Source organism: Triticum aestivum, chromosome 7A (genome assembly GCF_018294505.1).
Source record: "Triticum aestivum cultivar Chinese Spring chromosome 7A, IWGSC CS RefSeq v2.1, whole genome shotgun sequence".
Taxonomy (NCBI): Eukaryota; Viridiplantae; Streptophyta; class Magnoliopsida; order Poales; family Poaceae; genus Triticum; species Triticum aestivum.
In genome coordinates, this window is record NC_057812.1 from 18667115 (window position 1) to 18687416 (window position 20302).

Below are 20302 nucleotides of genomic sequence, written 5' to 3' on the forward strand. Positions count from 1 at the left end.
AGTTAAGACTTAAAGCTCGACCACGGTAGGAGAAAGAGGAAGGACGAAGGTCGTCCCCTATGCTTTTGTCATAGGCTCTAAACGGTATGCCATGCTGCGTACCGCACCTGATGTGTGCCTTGCCACATGTCTGGCAAGAGGGTACAAAGGTGATCTAGGAGTAGATCACCAGATAGCGGTCAAAAATTATCCTTAGAGGAATAAGGATATGTTTCTCGGTTATGGAGGTGATAAAGAGTTCAACGTAAGGAGTTACGTCGATGCAAGCTTAACACCTATCTGGATAGCTCTGAGTAGAGATACCGGATACGTATAATGGAGCAACAATTTAGAATAACTCCAAGTAGAACAGTTATTTGAAATGGCTCCAAATACAGTGTAGAGATTTGAAAAGTACATACGGATCTGAATGTGACAGAACAGTAGACTACAACCTCTCTCACAAGCAACATGATCAAACCCAGAACTCATTGAGTGTTAATCACATAGTGATGTGAACTAGATTATTGAACTCTAGTAAACTCTTTGGATGTTGGTCACATGGCGATGTGACCTGTGAATGTTAATCACATGGCGATGTGAACTAGATTATTGACTCTAGTGCAAGTGGGAGACTGTTGGAAATATGCCCTAGAGGCAATAATAAATTGGTTATTATTATATTTCCTTGTTCATGATAATCGTTTATTATCCATGCTAGAATTGTATTGATAGGAAACTCAGATACATGTGTGGATACATAGACAACACCATGTCCCTAGTAAGCCTCTAGTTGACTAGCTCATTGATCAATAGATGGTTACGGTTTCCTGACCATGGACATTGGATGTCATTGATAACGGGATCACATCATTAGGAGAATGATGTGATGGACAAGACCCAATCCTAAGCCTAGCACAAGATCATGTAGTTCATATGCTAAAGCTTTTCTAATGTCAAGTATCATTTCCTTAGACCATGAGATTGTGCAACTCCCGGATACCGTAGGAGTGCTTTGGGTGTGCCAAACGTCACAACGTAACTGGGTGGCTATAAAGGTACACTACATGTATCTCCGAAAGTGTCTGTTGGGTTGGCACGAATCAAGACTGGGATTTCTCACTCCGTGTAAACGGAGAGGTATCTCTGGGCCCACTCGGTAGGACATCATCATAATGTGCACAATGTGATCAAGGAGTTGATCACGGGATGATGTGTTACGGAACGAGTAAAATAGACTTGCCGGTAACGAGATTGAACAAGGTATCGGGAGACCGACGATCGAATCTCGGGCAAGTATCGTACCGATGGACAAAGGGAATTGCATACGGGATTGATTAAGTCCTTGACATCGTGGTTCATCCGATGAGATCATCGAGGAGCATGTGGGAGCCAACATGGGTATCCAGATCCCGCTGTTGGTTATTGGCCGGAGAGTCGTCTCGGTCATGTCTACATGTCTCCCGAACGCGTAGGGTCTACACACTTAAGGTTCGGTGACGCTAGGGTTATAGAGATATTAGTATGCGGTAACCCGAAAATTGTTTGGAGTCCCGGATGAGATCCCGGACGTCAGGAGGAGTTCCGAAATGGTCCGGAGGTAAAGATTTATATATGGGAAGTCTTGTTTTGGTCGCCGAAAAAGTTTCGCGCATTATCGGTATTGTACCGGGAGTGCCGAAAGGGGTCCGAGGGTCCACCAAGGGGGTCCATCTGCCCCGGGGGGCCACATGTGCTGTAGGGGTGTGCGCCTTGGCCTATATGGGCCAAGGGCACCAGCCCCAAGAGGCCCATGCGCCAAGAGATAAGGGAAAGGAAGAGTCCTAAAAGGGGAAGGCACCTCCTAGGTGCCTTGGGGAGGATGGACTCCTCCCTGGCCGCACCCTTCCTTGGAGGAAGGGCCAAGGCTGTGCCCCCCTCTCCCTTGGTCCTATATATAGTGGGGGGAAGGGAGGGCAGCCGCACCTAAGCCCTGGCGCCTCCCTCTCCCTTCCCATGACACATCTCCCTCCTCCCGCAGCGCTTGGCGGAGCCCTGTTGGAATCCCGCTCTTTCACCACCACGCCGTCGTGCTGCTGGATCTCCATCAACCACTCCTCCCCCCTTGCTGGATCAAGAAGGAGGAGACGTCGCTGCTCCATACGTGTGTTGAACGCGGAGGTGTCGTCCGTTCGGCGCTAGGATCATCGGTGATTTGGATCACGACGAGTACGACTCCATCAAGCCCGTTCTCTTGAACGCTTCCGCGCGCGATCTACAAGGGTATGTAGATCCACTCCTCCCTCATTGCTAGATGACTCCATAGATTGATCTTGGTGACACATAGGAAAATTTTGAATTTCTGCTACGTTCGCCAACAGTACCTGGGGGTAGCAATGCCGCCAGGTGTTGCGGTGGCCCTCCGACGGTTATATAAGCATGGTGGCAGGCGTAGGCACCTGGCACGCGACTTGTATGAGGTCCCAGTGCGACGCTCCGGTGGCATTGCTACCCCCCTAGGGCCCCCGTCCCGCCTAACCCTGTAGCGTTTGACCACAGGATCTACCCCTTTGACTTTGCACGGAAGGGCTTTGAGCAGTAGACGTATCCACCCGGTTGTGTAAGGTCAGCCCAGAGGCCCACGGCAACATCTGGCCCGGATGTTGCTCCAAAGTGTTCCTATGGGCTGACCTAACACAACCGGGTGGGGAGGTCTACTGGTCAAAGCCCGTCCGTGCAAAGTCAAAGGGCTAGATCCTGTGGTCAAACGCTACAGGGTTAGGCGGGACGGGGGCACTGGGGGTAGCAATGCCACCGGAGCGTTGCACCGGGCCCTCATACATGTGGGTGGTGTGGTGGCATGTCCGAAGAGGCGGGACGCGTCTTCGGTGCGTGGCCCCCCTCACGGACGGCGATGACACGGTAGTAGACGTTCTGCGGTAACGATGCGGCGTCAATATTACTAAATACTCGGAGCGCGATAAAATCATGAGTTTTTTTGCATGACGTGGGCACATGTGCTATAGGAACGATGGTATTTTTTCATAATTTTTGGTGATGGAGAAGTATCCGAAAAATTCCCTCTACGCGGATTGCCCTTCGCGCGTCTACGGCTGTGGCCGGCGGCCTCCGGGGGATAGCATGCCGCCAAATCTTGCGTAGGCGGCCTCTCACAAGTCTGGAAGTGTTGTGGCGGTTACAACCGCCCGGCACGCGTGTCCGGGGTGTGCCCCCCCTCACGGACGGCGCCGCCGCCGGCACCTGGAGGGGGGAAACGGACGCGTGGGGTCTACACGGAGGGGATCTTGCTGTGGGTCTGGCCCGGATGTTGCTCCAAAGTGTTCCTATGGGCTCACCTAACACAACCGGGTGGGGAGGTCCACTGGTCAAAGCCCGTCCGTGCAAAGTCAAAGGGCTAGATCCCGTGGTCAAACGCTACAGGGTTAGGCGGGACGGGCGCACTGCGGGTAGCAATGCCACCGGAGCGTCGCACCGGGCACTCATACATGCGGGGTTGTGTGGTGGCATGTCCGAAGAGGCGGGACGCGTCTCCGGGGCGTGCCCCCCCCTCACGGACGACGATGACACGGCAGTAGACGTTCTGCGGTAACGATGCGGCGTCAATATTACTAAATACTCGGAGCGCGATAAAATCATGAGTTTTTTTGCACGAAGTAGGCACATGTGCTATAGGAATGATGGTATTTTTTCATAATTTTTGGTGATGGAGAAGTATCCGAAAAATTCCCTCTACGCGGATTGCCCTTCGCACGTCTACAGCTGTGGCCGGCGGCCTCCGGGGGCTAGCATGCCGCCAAATCTTGCGTAGGCGGCCTCTCACAAGTCTGGAAGTGTTGTGGCGGTTGCAAACGCCCGGCACGCATGTCCGGGGTGTGCCCCCCCTCACGGACGGCGCCGCCGCCGGCACCTGGAGGGGGGAAACGGACGCGTAGGGTCTACACGGAGGGGATCTTGCTGTGGGTCTGGCCCGGATGTTGCTCCAAAGTGTACCTATGGGCTCACCTAACACAACCGGGTGGGGAGGTCCACTGGTCAATGCCCGTCCGTGCAAAGTCAAAGGGCTAGATCCCGTGGTCAAACGCTACAGGGTTAGGCGGGACGGGGGCACTGGGGGTAGCAATGGCACCGGAGCGTCGCACCGGGCCCTCATACATGCGGGGTGGTGTTGTGGCATGTCCGAAGAGGCGGGACGCGTCTCCGGGGCGTGGCCCCCCTCACGGACGGCGATGACACAGTAGTAGACGTTCTGCGGTAACGATGCGGCGTCAATATTACTAAATACTCGGAGCACGATAAAATCATGAGTTTTTTTGCACAACGTGGGCACATGTGCTATAGGAACGATGGTATTTTTTCATAATTTTTGGTGATGGAGAAGTATCTGAAAAATTCCCTCTACGCGGACTGCCCTTCGCGCGTCTACGGCTGTGGCCGGCGGCCTCCGGGGGCTAGCATGCCACCAAATCTTGCGTAGGCGGCCTCTCACAAGTCTGGAAGTGTTGTGGCGGTTGCAAACGCCTGGCACGCGTGTCCGGGGTGTGCCCCCCCTCACGGACGGTGCCGCCGCCGGCGCCTAGAGGGGGGAAACGGACGCGTGGGGTCTACACAGAGGGGATCTTGCTATCGGTCTGGCCCGGATGTTGCTCCAAAGTGTTCCTATGGCTGACCTAACACAACCGGGTGGGGAGGTCCACTGGTCAAAGCCCGTTCGTGCAAAGTCAAAGGGCTAGATCCCGTGGTCAAATGCTACAGGGTTAGGCGGGACGGGGGCACTGGGGGGTAGTAATGCCACCGGAGCATCGCACCGGGCCCTCATACATGCGGGGTGGTGTGGTGGCATGTCCGAAGAGGCGGGACGCATCTCCGGGGCGTGCCCCCCCTCACGGACGGCGATGACACGGTAGTAGACGTTCTGCGGTAACGATGCGGCGTCAATATTACTAAATACTCGGAGCGCGATAAAATCATGAGTTTTTTTGCACGGCGCGGGAACATGTGCTATAGGAACGATGCTATTTTTTCATAATTGTTGGTGATGGAGAAGTATCCGAAAAATTACCTCTACACGGATTGCCCTTCGCGCGTCTACGGCTGTGGCGTCGGCGGCCTCCGGGGGCTAGCATGGCACCAAATCTTGCGTAGGCGGCCTCTCACAAGTCTGGAAGTGTTGTGGCGGTTGATAACGCCCGGCACGCGTGTCCGGGGTGTGCCCCCCCTCACGGACGGCGCCGCCGCCGGCGCCTAGAGTGGGGAAACGGACGCGTGGGGTCTACACGGAGGGGATCTTGCTGTGGGTCTGGCCCGGATGTTGCTCCAAAGCGTTCCTATGGGTTGACCTAACACAACCGGATGGGGAGGTCCACTGGTCAAAGCCCGTCCGTGCAAAGTCAAAGGGATAGATCCCGTGGTCAAACGCTACAGGGTTAGGAGGGACGGGGGCACTGGGGGGGGGGGTAGCAATGCCACCGGAGCGTCGCACCGGGCCCTCAAACATGCGGGGTGGTGTGGTGGCATGTCCGAAGAGGTGGGACGCGTCTCCGGGGCGTGGCCCCCCCTCACGGACGGCGATGACACAGTAGTGGACGTTCTGCGGTAACGTTGCGGCGTCAATATTACTAAATACTCGGAGCGCTATAAAATCATGAGTTTTTTTGCACGACGTGGGCACATGTGCTATAGGAATGATGGTATTTTTTCATAATTTTTGGTGATGGAGAAGTATCCGAAAAATTCCCTCTACGCGGATTGCCCTTCGCGCGTCTACGGCTGTGGCCGGCGGCCTCTGGGGGCTAGCATGCCGCCAAATCTTGCGTAGGCAGCCTCTCACAAGTCTGGAAGTGTTGTGGCGGTTGCAAACGCCCGGCACGCGTGTCCGGGGTGTGCCCCCTCTCACGGACGGCGCCGCCGCCGGCACCTGGAGGAGGGAAACGGACGCGTGGGGTCTACACGGAGGGGATCTTGTTGTGGGTCTGGCCCGGATGTTGCTCCAAAGTGTTCCTATGGGCTCACCGAACACAATCGGGTGGGGAGGTCCACTGGTCAAAGCCCGTCCGTGCAAAGTCAAAGGGCTAGATCCCGTGGTCAAACGCTATAGGGTTAGGCGGGACGGGGGCACTGGGGGGTAGCAATGCCACCGGAGCGTCGCACCGGGCCCTCATACATGCGGGGTTGTGTGGTGGCATGTCCGAAGAGGCGGGACGCGTCTCCGGGGGGTGGCCCCCCTCACGGACGGCGATGACACGGTAGTAGACGTTCTGCGGTAACGATGCGGCCTTAATATTACTAAATACTAGGAGCGCGATAAAATCATGAGTTTTTTTGCACGACGTGGGCACATGTGCTATAGGAATGATGGTATTTTTTCATAATTTTTGGTGATGGAGAAGTATCCGAAAAATTCCCTCTACGCGGATTGCCCTTCGCGTGTCTACGGCTGTGGCCGGCGGCCTCCGGGGGCTAGCATGCCGCCAAATGTTGCGTAGGCGGCCTCTCACAAGTCTGGAAGTGTTGTGGCGGTTGCAAACGCCCGGCACGCGTGTCCGGGTGTGCCCCCCCTCACGGACGGCGCCGCCGCCGGCACCTGGAGGAGGGAAACGGACGCGTGGGGTCTACACGGAGGGGATCTTGATGTGAGTCTGGCCCGGATGTTGCTCCAAAGTGTTCCTATGGGCTCACCTAACACAACCGGGTGGGTAGGTCCACTGGTCAATGCCCGTCCGTGCAAAGTCAAAGGGCTAGATCCCGTGGTCAAACGCTACAGGGTTAGGCGGGACGAGGGCACTGGGGGGTAGCAATGCCACCGTAGCGTCGCACCGGGCCCACATACATGCGGGGTTGTGTGGTGGCATGTCCGAAGAGGCGGGACGCATCTCCGGGGCGTGGCCCCCCCTCACGGACGGCGATGACACGGTAGTAGACGTTCTGCGGTAACGATGCGGCGACAATATTACTAAATACTCAGAGCGCGATAAAATCATGAGTTTTTTTGCACGACGTGGGCACATGTGCTATAGGAATGATGGTATTTTTTCATAATTTTTGGTGATGGAGAAGTATCCGAAAAATTCCCTCTACGCGGATTGCCCTTCGCGCGTCTACGGCTGTGGCCGGCGGCCTCCGGGGGCTAGCATGCCGCCAAATCTTGCGTAGGCGGCCTCTCACAAGTCTGGAAGTGTTGTGGCGGTTGCAAACGCCCGGCACGCATGTCCGGGGTGTGCCCCCCCCCCCTCACGGACGGCGCCGCCGCCGGCACCTGGAGGGGGGAAACGGACGCGTGGGGTCTACACGGAGGGGATCTTGCTATGGGTCTGGCCCGGATGTTGCTCCAAAGTGTTCCTATGGGCTGACCTAACACAACCGGGTGGGGAGGTCCACTGGTCAAAGCCCGCCCGTGCAAAGTCAAAGGGCTAGATCCCGTGGTCAAACGCTACAGGGTTAGGCGGGACGGGGGCACTGAGGGGGTAGCAATGCCACCGGAGCATCGCACCGGGCCCTCATACATGCGGGGTGGTGTGGTGGCATGTCCGAAGAGGCGGGACGCGTCTCCGGGGCGTGCCCCCCTCACGGACTGCGATGACACGGTAGTAGACGTTTTGCGGTAACGATGTGGCATCAATATTACTAAATACTCGGAGCGCGATAAAATCATGAGTTTTTTTGCACGACGTGGGCACATGTGCTATAGGAACGATGCTATTTTTTCATAATTTTTGGTGATGGAGAAGTATCCGAAAAATTAGCTCTACGCGGATTGCCCTTCGCGCGTCTACGGCTGTGGCGTCGGCGGCCTCTGGGGGCTAGCATGCCACCAAATCTTGCGTAGGCGGCCTCTCACAAGTCTGGAAGTGTTATGGCGGTTGATAACGCCCGGCACGCGTGTCCGGGGTGTGCCCCCCTCACGGACGGCGCCGCCGCCGGCACCTCGAGGGGGGAAACGGATGCGTGGGGTCTACACGGAGGGGATCTTGCTGTGGGTCTGGCCCGGATGTTGCTCCAAAGTGTTCCTATGGGCTGACCTAACACAACCGGGTGGGGAGGTCCAATGGTCAAAGCCCGTCCGTGCAAAGTCAAAGGGATAGATCCCGTGGTCAAATGCTACAGGGTTAGGAGGGACGGGGGCACTTGGGGGGGGGGGTAGCAATGCCACCGGAGCGTCGCACCGGGCCCTCATACATGCGGGGTGGTGTGGTGGCATGTCCGAAGAGGGGGGACGCATCTCCGGGGCGTGCCCCCCCTCACGGACGGCGATGACACGGTAGTAGACGTTCTCCGGTAACGATGCGGCGTCAATATTACTAAATACTCGGAGCGCTATAAAATCATGAGTTTTTGCACGACGTGGGCACATGTGCTATAGGAATGATGGTATTTTTTCATATTTTTTGGTGATGGAGAAGTATCCGAAAAATTCCCTCTACGCGGATTGCCCTTCGCGCGTCTACGGCTGTGGCCGGCGGCCTCCGGGGGCTAGCGTGCCGCCAAATCTTGCGTAGGCGGCCTCTCACAAGTCTGGAAGTGTTGTGGCGGTTGCAAACGCCCGGCACGCGTGTCCGGGGTGTGCCCCCCCTCACGGATGGCACCGCCGCCGGCACCTGGAGGGGGGAAACGGACGCGTGGGGTCCACACGAAGGGGATCTTGCTGTGGGTCTGGCCCGGATATTGCTCCAAAGTGTTCCTATGGGCTCACCGAACACAATCGGGTGGGGAGGTCCACTGGTCAAAGCCCGTCCGTGCAAAGTCAAAGGGCTAGATCCCGTGGTTAAACGCTACAAGGTTATGCGGGACGGGGGCACTGGGGGTAGCAATGCCACCGGAGCGTCGCACCGGGCCCTCATACATGCGGGGTTGTGTGGTGGCATGTCCGAAGAGGCGGGACGCGTTTCCGGGGAGTGCCCCCCCCTCACGGACGGCGATGACACGGTAGTAGACGTTCTGCGGTAACGATGCGGCATCAATATTACTAAATACTCGGAGCGCGATAAAATCATGAGTTTTTTTGCACGACGTGGGCACATGTGCTATAGGAATGATGGTATTTTTTCATAATTTTTGGTGATGGAGAAGTATCCGAAAAATTCCCTCTACGCGGATTGCCCTTCGCGCGTCTACGGCTGTGGCCGGCGGCCTCCGGGGGCTAGCATGCCGCCAAATCTTGCGTAGGCGGCCTCTCACTAGTCTGGAAGTGTTGTGGCGGTTGCAAACGCCCGGCACGCGTGTCCGGGTGTGCCCCCCCTCACGGACGGCGCCGCCGCCGGCACCTGGAGGGGGGAAACGGACGCGTGGGGTCTACACGGAGGGGATCTTGCTGTGGGTCTGGCCCGGATGTTGCTCCAAAGTGTTCCTATGGGCTCACCTAACACAACCGGGTGGGGAGGTCCACTGGTCAATGCCCGTCCGTGCAAAGTCAAAGGGCTAGATCCCGTGGTCAAACGCTACAGGGTTAGGAGGGACGGGGGCACTTGGGGGGGGGGGGGGGTAGCAATGCCACCGGAGCGTCGCACCGGGCCCTCATACATGCGGGGTGGTGTGGTGGCATGTCCGAAGAGGTGGGACGCGTCTCCGGGGCGTGGCCCCCCCTCACGGACAGCGATGACACGGTAGTAGACGTTCTGCGGTAACGACGCGACGTCAATATTACTAAATACTCGGAGCGCGATAAAATCATGAGTTTTTTTGCACGACGTGGGCACATGTGCTATAGGAATGATGGTATTTTTTCGTAATTTTTGGTGATGGAGAAGTATCCGAAAAATTCCCTCTACGCGGATTGCCCTTCGCGCGTCTACGGCTGTGGCCGGCGGCCTCCGGGGGCTAGCATACCGCCAAATCTTGCGTAGGCGGCCTCTCACAAGTCTGGAAGTGTTGTGGCGGTTGCAAACGCCCGGCACGCGTGTCCGGGTGTGCCCCCCCTCACGGACGGCGCCGCCGCCGGCACCTGGAGGGGGGAAACGGACGCGTGGGGTCTACACGGAGGGGATCTTGCTGTGGGTCTGGCCCGGATGTTGCTCCAAAGTGTTCCTATGGGCTGACCTAACACAACCGGGTGGGGAGGTCCACTGGTCAAAGCCCGTCCGTGCAAAGTCAAAGGGATAGATCCCGTGGTCAAATGCTACAGGGTTAGGAGGGACGGGGGCACTGGGGGGGGGTAGCAATGCCACCGGAGCGTCGCACCGGGCCCTCATACATGCGGGGTGGTGTGGTGGCATGTCCGAAGAGGCGGGACGCGTCTCCGGGGCGTGGCCCCCCCTCACGGACGGCGATGACACGGTTGTCGAATCTGAATCTCAACCAACCTGTTGTCGAATCTAGTCCCGTCCTATCAAATCATTGACAATAGAAATGTGGAAACAGCGATTTTATTTCAAGGAGAGACTAACCAAAACCACAAAGCTGATTGTATGTCCATATGGTGCTACATGTGGAAAACAGAGCAGTCATATCTGCCTACTGCACAAGTCCCATTGGCTTGCATAGTAGCATGTCTGCTCATTCCTCATTTACAAATAATTACAGAACAGTGGCAGCATCAAATTGATTATCGTACATAGTAGAGGCAGATCAGGCGATGATCTGGAAAGCGGTGCAAGATGCAGCAACCTAATTAATGTTCCAGGGACTGGAATATGTTGGAAGTCCAAAGGAAAGAGAATTTGGCATCAACTCGATCAGTTCCATGGTGAAGAACTGATCACCGTCTCGGAAAGGGTACCAGGGCCACCAAGCAAGTGCCACATTTAAATCCTTGATTGGTGGCGTGGCAGCTCCGGAAATGATGCTGTAGCTTGCGCGGAGATCGCCGGAACATTAAAAGCATCAAAGAGGAACTCTGCATGAAAATTTGCACAGGTATTAATACCATCATCACTGAATTCTCTGTATGGATTCAACTGATTAAACAGAGGTTTTCAAGAAAACCGACCAGAAAGTTACGCACAAAGAGAACTCAGAGAAACCATCTGGCGTTTCTTGCACTGGCAATCCATCTTATAATTATTGACTGTATAGGATGAACATTGCAGCTTAGTAGTGCATCCTCTGTACTCGTTGAATCTTCCTCTTATTCTGCCAAGCTGAATCTGATTACATGCAGAGGATTAGTTTATTTCGTGCATGTTAGATGTCAAAATCTTTCAGACGGGGGGAGCTTAAGAAAGTCTTAATATAAACAGGGGAGTAAAGATATGTGTTCGTAAGATGAAAACATTATCAGGAATTGTAAGTGCAGAGCATGTAACAATCTTACATGATCTTTTCGAAAAAAAAACAATCTTACATGATGGCTAAAAAATTAATGACATCCTAGATGTTGTTGGTCAGACCATTTATCAGTATGATCCCTTCGCAGTTGACACTTCAAATTGGCAAGGCATTGCGAACTCAACAGGGGCCCCTCCACTTGCAGCTCCAATTCAGATCAATACATCAGGGTCAGTTCAGTAACTGAGTCTTGCTCCATTCACAACAGGAGATGGATTGGGATGTACATTCGCTCCAGCTTCATGGATGCCCTGCTAAAATCTCATAGTTGCTCCAGCTTGAACAGAAAAAATATCTCATAGTTGCTCCTGGATACCAAGGTTCTTGGAATAAACATTCTTTCAGAATATTAATTATGCATTTAATGGTCCAACTCATGTCAAGTTGAAGTAATGTTCACCATGAAAAAAATACTTAATTGCTCTGAATAAAGTACTTAATTGGAGCATTTTAAAGATGTCTTGCATATAAGGAAGTGTATACGTTGTCTAAAACATGGATACTGAAAACATGCTGAAAAATGGAAGGCTATCTTTGCACGAATGCTAATTTTCCAGGTGCTGGAAATGGAACGCTAGGGAATAGAGACTCTGCTCTGATAGACAAGCATTTGAAAACTGTCTGCAGCAAAGAAAAATACTAACAAACATTGAAGAAATCAGATGGAAGAAAACAAGCAAAGGAAGATTTGAGCTAGTTGTACCTGCGACTCCATGGCTAGAACTGCTAGCATGAGCATGAATTGTACGTGTACGGTACATCATCTTGGCTGTTAAAACAACAAGACAGAGAGAGAGAGATTAATTCTGAATGGAGAAAGTAGCAACTATATCATCTAATTTGCTGTCGACTAGTACTGAACGAAAGAGAAGTTAGTTGACCTGTTCATGCTCTTCGTCGGCGTCGTCATTCTTCAGAGCACAGTCTTACAGTAAGCAGGTGTCGTCATTCTTCAGTTATGAGTCCGTACAAAATATAGTATGGCATCATACAAACAGAGTAATTTGTATCTTCATCTTTTCCTGCACGCATAGGTGAATCTGAATGCATATACAGAGCACTAGTCATTTCATCAATCTGACGTGTAACAGTTTGTCAACCGGTAGAGAACTAAGGAAGCCTTGATATGAACAGGGGTACGTGTAAATATATGTGAGGCTTGAATTGCATGTGAACAGGGGGCGGTAAGTCCAGAACAGAACATCTAACATGGTGGCTACGTAAACAGAACGAGATGTGGCGTGTAGCTTAAAAATACGTGGGAACATACTGAAAGGAACAAGATGGATAGAAATCCGATCGGCCAACTTTGAGAGAATCCAAATCTGAGCCAAATTTGAACCAAATAAGAAACAGAGCAAGATTTGAGCCGTACCTGCAGAGTGTTGCTTGTGGTGGAACTGGCGGGAGTTTCTTGCTGGGATTCGGTCAGCAAGAATTCTAAGTGTAAAGGACATCGTCTTGGCTGTTACACACAAAAAGAAAAGACAGAGTACAGATTATTAGCACATCGCACTCCATAGCTGCTACGTACTACTAGTTGAACCAAAGAGAATCGATTAGCTGACCTGACGTTTGTGGTCACCACCGCGTGGGATCGTGAGCTCTCTCCCGCTGCTGCAGGCTCCTCCGTTGCTTCTTCCACTTGGACGACGACGTCCCTCAGGTCGTGGTCAATCTGGTCCCACCGCAGTCGCAGCACGGGATGGTTGGTATGTGCGTCCACTTCACTTTGCAGCATAGCAAGCTTCGCCACTCGACCAGCGGCACCAAGTGAGATCTCCTTGAGCTTTGGAAGCTGGTTGACTCCAATAATTCCTGATTCCAAATAGCACCAACTGATATCTATCATTGCCAGCTGGGGTGAGGTGGCGTCCTCAATTTTCAACTCTCTCAGTTCTGCCAGATTCGAAATATCAAGTTTCTTGAGATTTGGGAATGCTCCCGTTTTGAACGCCAACTTCTCACCAATATAAGAGCCCCTTCCAAGATGAAGCTGCATGAGGTTGGGAAGTGGCCCTAGTATTTCCATGATTTTACCTTCTTCCTTTATCTCGTCGCCCCATAAGTAAAGCTTGACCAAATGCATCAGACTGCCAACCCAGCCAGAAATCTCTCCAAGGCATCCATCCAACTTCAGACTCCTCAACAGGGAGAAGTGCTTCGGTACACCCCCCTCACAAAACGTATAAAGGGTAGTATGGACTTTTCAAACCATCCGGGACAGCACATCAGATTTGCTTTCTTTGATTGTTTTCCTCTTCTTGTGCGGGAGACATAACGCCCTCCACTCTTTAGTTTATGTATCTTTTTTTTTGCACGGTTTTCTTTTGGGTTTCTAGTTTTCCTGTTTTGTTCATAAAATACTAATATTTGTATTTTTTAAAATTGTACATAAATTTCAAAACAAATGTTCATGCCTTTCAAACATGCTCAGAATGGCAAAATGCGAACAGCTTTTTTAAAAAAAAAACAAAAATTTGAACACGAGCATTTTTTGAAAAACCATTAAAAAAAATTGGAATTCCAGAAAAAACAGAAAATATGAACAAAATTTGAATTCTGAAAAAATTAAATATATGAGAAATAGAAACAATAAACATAATAAACAAAAAGTCTAAGAAGGCAAACAAATAAACACGAGAGAAGATAAAAAGAAAAAGAAAAACCCGGTTCACGACCTGCGGGAAGGTCCCAAAACAGGGAAAAAATGGATGGGAACCCGAGGTTCCCAAGACCGAGAAAACTTTTTTGCAAATTCAATAGTGAACTTTGTTTTGATTTTTTGTGAAAATATTCAAATCCATGAATATTTATAAAACAATTGATGAACTTTTCAAATCCGCGAGCTCCTGGCCCAACACGTGCCTGACGAGAGCAATGTCGTCGCCTTTGGACCAAGGCCTAAGCGTTTTATTTTCTTTTCTATTTTTTCATTTGATTTCTTATTTTGTTAATTCATTTTTCTCTTTTTTGAATACCAAAATACAAGTTGTAACTAACTTTTTAAACTAGTGATTTTAAAAAAAATTATAAAATATTTATTAAATGTTTAAAAAACAGTTACTGTTTTCAATTTTATCCCTTTGTATTTATTAGTTGGGATCATTTCAAGGATGTCCAAAAAACACCATGTTCAACGGAGATTATTCGGTAAGGTCAGAACGGTTCATCTGAGAGCACGTTATTTTTCAACATCTTTGAAATGCCAATTTCCCCACCAAAAAACACGAAGAAATGGATCCGATTTTTTTCATGGCCTTTTACGAGCAATTCAAAGCACCATGCCAAGTTGATTTGGTTTTCGACAAATTCTGCATTTTCTGGAGTTTCCCTTGTAAAAGAAGACCGATAAAATGGTCGAACATGTTGCAACTTGCATACGGTGTCGAAAATAGTTAAACCTAGCATGGTTTCCTACCATGGTCACACTAGTGCAGAACCGGACTTTAGTTCTGATTCGTAATGGCCTTTAGTGCCGGTTTGGTCCCCCCCTTTAGTACCGGTTCGGCACGAACCGACGCTAACGTGCCACCACGTGGCATGAGCCAGGCCCATCCGGGTGCATCCTCCATTGAACATGGTCTAGTTCTGAACATTTTTTAAATGATCCCAACTTTTGCAGGCAAAGGGCATGCCCGTGGTAAGGATCCATGCCAGGTTTGAATGATTTCCGACAAAATATGCAAGTTGTGACACGTCCGGCCATTTATCTACCTTTTTTTAACCGAGAGAACCCCGGAAAAGTCAAATTTGTCGAAACCAAAACAACTTGGCATGGTGCGTTTAATCGGTAATATAAGATCATGGAAAGATTTGAGGTGAGTTAATGCATGCTGCAAAAACATGCTCTCAAATGGACCCTTCTCGCCTACCCGAACACCCTCTGTTGAACATAATCTATTTTTGAACATGCATGAAATCACCCCAACCTTTTCCAGTAGGCGGGCATGCCCATGGTAGGCATACATGCCAGATTTGAATGAATATCCCACAACGTATGCATGTTGTGTCACGTCCGGCCATTTATCAGCTTGTTTTCATCAAGAAAACTCTAGAAAATGAAAGAATTATAAAAAACTTAAACAGCTTGACATGGTGCCTTGATTTGATCATAGAAGGAGGTGGGAAAATTAGGCCTTTTGGAGGATGTTGAGAAACAACGCACCCTCGCACCCTCAGGTAGAGCCTTCTAGCCAACCTGAACACCCCTTCATTAAACATGGTCTACTTTAGGGCATTCTTAAAATGACCCCAACCTTTTCAAGCAGGTGGGCATGGCCATGGTAGTCATCCAGGTTTGTATGATTTCTGACACCGTATGCAAGTTGCGACACGGCCGCCCATTATCGAGCATTTTTTTACAGAGAAAACTATGAAAAATGCAAAACTTGTCGAAAATCAAAACAACTTGGCATGGTGCCTTGAATTGGTCATACAAGGCATGAAAAAAAATTGGGGCCATTTCAAGCATGTCGGAAAACGACGTGCTCTTAGACGGAGCCATCTCGCTTACTCGAACACCTCCGTTGATCATGGTCTAAGTTTCCTTTTTCCATCTTTTGTAGCGCGTCAAATATAACGCTAAAAAGAAAGACTCTGGTTTTCCTTTTCAACCGGGCTGATTTTTTCTTCAGTTTTCACATGGGTTTCTATATTATTTTGTTTTTCTTTTCTTTTATTGATTTTGAAAAAAGTTCATCAATAATTCAAATTAAGTTCATTGATTTGAAATTTTTTTAACAAAGTTTAAAAAATCCATTGATTTAGAAACAAAGTTCATCAATTTATAAAAAATACCAACAATTTTCAAAAACAAATTGCCAACTTGCGAAATAGTTCACGAATTTATGAAGAAAACTGATCAATTTTGGGGAAAAAAGTTCACTGATTTGAAAGAAAAATTCAAGAATTTAAAAATTTGTCATCACTTTCGATTAAAAAATCATGAATTATAAGAAAACTTCACGCATTTAAGATATAAAAAAGAAAAGAAAAAACAACCAGAAAATGTTGCGCTTTTCAAGTGTTGTATTTCAATTATAAAAAAACTTAATTAACACTTGAGGTCTGGTTGCCTAGCTGGTTAATGTGGCTGTCCTAAGTGTTGAAGGACCTAGGTTCGAATCCTGCAGCAAGCACTTTTTTTGCGGTTTCAAAAAAAAAAAAGAAAGGATAAATGTGCTGAATGGGACAGCCCAGCACGGCAGGGTGTGTTAATGTACAGCGTATAGGTGATTCTAAAAAAAGTTTATAAAAAATGCCTATCATGCCCATATTTATGAAAAGGTATGGGTTAATCTGAGCCGTTCTTGGGGGGGAGGGGGTGTACCGAAGCAGAAGTTCTCAACAGGGGAGGAGGAGAGGAGACAACATGCAGCCACCCGAGTGAACCATCCACTTCAAGGGAGCGGAGGCAGGTGAGCTTCTGAATGGCATCACAGAGTAGTTTGCTTTTTTGCTTGGTGGCCCCTTTTGTTACCACACTCAGTTTTCTCAGCTGCACAAACTCACATAGCTCTTTAATTGCTTTGCAGCTAGTTCGTCTGAGGTCCACGAGCTCTAGTATTTGCAGCTCTTTCAGTTTGCCGATTCCTTTTGGCACCCTCACACCCCTTGACTCGGACCAACGGCTAGACCAGGCCATGTGTAGCTCAACAACTTTATGGGTACGCTTACTAGGATCAACCAAAAGTGTGCACAACATGGGCAGACAAAGTGTTTCCAGCAAGCATTCCTTGGGGTCATACAGGTCAAAGTGTGTGTACCAATGCCTTCTGGTACAATGGAGACTATGTAGACTCTTGAGTTTACTAATCTCAGTTGGCAGTTCTGTAATATAACTGTCTCTAATGTTCAAAGTGCGCAAGCCTTGTAATCTCCCTATGGATCTAGGAAGTTTATAAATATGTGAATATCTTGGAGGATTAGAAAAATTCAGATACTTCAAGTGCCGAAACAATCCTATGTTGCTGATATCCTTCTGTGTGACTTGAAACTGTGCATTCTCTAGATCCAAGGCCCGGAGCATTCTCATGTCAGGTGAACAAACTGAAGCTGATTGACCCAATGATCTCTCACCAAACACAGTTACTGATCGGACGTGGCTCCAATCCATATCTATCTTCTGGCACATGCTACCATGGTATGCTACATGTCGGAAGGTCTCCTCCATAGCACCAGTTACATTATTTCCCACCAGATGCACAAAATTTCCATCTCTTGAAACTGAGATCATGACATCACGCACAATATCATGGACTCGACAGCTCTTCACAACTCCTTCTATGTTCACCCTTGATGCTTGAAGCATGCTTCGGTTGATTAACTCATTAAAGTAACCTTTTGCCACATCATCAATGTTCAACCCAGTCCCAACCCTAATCAACCCCTCGGCAATCCATCTTTCTATTAGACGCCTCATCTGGATTTCTGAATCCTCGGGAAAGATGCTTAGGTATAAGAAACATGGCTTAAGATGAGATGGCAAGTGGTTGTAACTCAAAGTAACCATCATCTTCATTGCTTCAAGGCTTGGGTTACTCTCAAGCTCAGACGGGAGTTGGCTATAGAATTGCTCCCACTCTACTATCTTTTTAGTGGCAAGGATCCCTCCAATTGTGAGTATGGCTAGTGGTAAACAACCACACTTTTTAACTAGTTTTTCAACTATGCTCTTGAAGTTTTCAACTTTGTCCATTTCTTCAGATACTTTCCTACTCTTTTTTAGTAGCAAATTTGTGGCCTCGACTACCTCTAAGGTTTTAAGGTGGTAGATAAGGGATTCAAGAGTACATTCCTTTGCTAAGCCAACATCACGTGTTGTTACTATTATTCGACTACCGTTCTTGTTACTACTAGGAAAAACAATATCTTTAATCCACCTCCATGCATCTATGGTCCACAAGTCATCAAGAATAATAAGGTACCTCTTATCCTTAATCTCTTGATTGAGGTACTCGGCGAGGTCTTTTACTTGCACCACCTTCCCTTCAAGTTCTTTCAACAAGTTCTTCAGTGAATCTCCACCCAGAAGTTGCCTGATCATATCCTTGAGCATTTCTATCTTGAAAAATGACTGTGAAACTGTAATCCATGCACAGCAAGAAAAATTCTTCACAATATCTTCCTTACTTTCATAAGTTTTTCTTGCAAGAGTAGTCTTGCCTAAACCACCCATGCCAATGACACATATAACTTTGGCATCACCATCTCTAGTGTTGACATCCATCAGCTTAATCAACTCCTCCCTAGGCTTGGTAAAGCCCACGAGTTCTGCTTCATCAGTGTTGCTTGCCGAGTGATTACGTACATCTTCTATGTAAGAAACCTCCATGTCACTGGTCGTTGAGGCCTCTGTCTTGATCAAGTTGTAGCGTGCATTCCTGCTGCTCACTTCTTCAACTCTTGATTTCAGGTTGCGGATTTGGATAGCAAGCCTACGACAATCTTTGAGCTTTATGAGCCGTTTAGTCAGGCTTTGGCTCCGTACATGAACCATAAATTCATCAAGGCAATCTTCTATATTGTAGGACAGGTCCCTTACTTGCTCTGCCCACACTTTAAGCAGCATGTCTCTGTTCTTCGTTGCTTCAGCGGCTGCCAAGAATGCCTGCATCGTCTTTAGCTCGTCTTTGATGAACCTATCAAGCAAATTAAATTGAGATTCAGAACAACCACTAGCGTGATTCTGTAGTTGGTGGTATGTGTGAGACGACAATGCATGAGAAAATTTGCCACATCATTGAAAAACGGAAAATTCAAACAATGGGAATGAGATCTAATTGCGTGACAAAATCTATGTATTTCCTAGATTTAGTATGAGTAAGTAATAAGTTGATCTATGTAACAACTTGAAAGAGTTAGCATGTAAATGGATGCATGCGTACATACCAAATATCCTTCTGCACACCCATCACCAAGCTCAGCTCGCGGCCGCAGCAGAGGCGGCCTTGCTGATAGCGCCTCCCAGCATGGACCTCGCCATGCTTACCACCGTCTCCGCCATCTCCGGCTCTGGCTGGTTCCTCAGAGAACACCTTTTCCTTTTCTTTGCGGAAGACACTTACAAAGTTGAGCTCACAGTAGGTGGATGTTGAGAACAAAGGACTGGGTGCCGCAAGAAATTCAAGGTTGCAGTGCTGTTTTCTTGCTACCACACAGGTAACCCACATGATCGCTGAGTTTGGTCTTAGCTGGCGCCTCAAGACTAGCCAACTAAAGCGGATCACATGCTTTAGGCCGCTTCCCCACTAATAATCTATACTTGAATAAACTTTTGACAGCTAAGCCTCTTGTGATGTGAAAAAATATGAAATTTTGACAGCTAAGCACTCAAATATATACTTTTGAGTGTTAGTTTTGTTGGAGTATAATGTCCGACCCTCTTTCATAGTTTGAACTTTTGGATGAGTTGGCTGGTGCATGAATTCAATATGGTATCCGAGCCAAGAGGTCTTGAGTTCAAGACTCTGCCAACGCAGTATTAAATGGCCTACATCGATCCCACGTCTAAGGACTAAAATAGGCTAGACGTGAGGGGGGAGGGGGGTTGTTGAAATATGTTGCCCGCCTCCCTCCATCAATTCGGACTGATGGGTGAACTGGTTAGGTGCATAAACTTACAACCAAGAGGTTTAGGCTTTAAAACTCAGTAAACGCAATAGATAATTGCGGCCTGCCCTCGCTTCCGCTGCCCATGTCATTGGCTGGTGCATGAATTCTGTAAGTCCCGCGAGCGACTGAGGGGCTGCTCCCGCCGCCGGCGGCTACTAGGCCTCTTCCTTCCCACCTAGCCCTCACCGTCGCCGGTCTGCGCCGCCGGGAAAAGTCCGGTAGGTGCGGGCGGAGGCAGGGCCGTCTCTCTCCCTGGCGCGGTGGAGCTCGGCATGAGCCGGCAACCTGGCGTGGCTGCATGGTGCTGGACCAGGGCGGCGCGTTAACTAGGCAGGCTCGGCAGCGCCTAGGCTTCCTTGGCGATAGGGTGGATCGTGCCCATGGTGTGGAAGGCTGGAGGTGTGGTGTGGAGGTGGGGTATCCTCGGGACGAAGTCAAGGGCTGCCAGATC

The 20302-nt window shown here is 49.7% G+C and overlaps 1 pseudogene; it reads right to left on the bottom strand.

The window, feature by feature from the left end:
* Positions 1–11123: 11123 nt before the first annotated feature.
* Positions 11124–19424, bottom strand: LOC123154161 (putative disease resistance RPP13-like protein 3; annotated as a pseudogene).
* Positions 19425–20302: the final 878 nt, after the last annotated feature.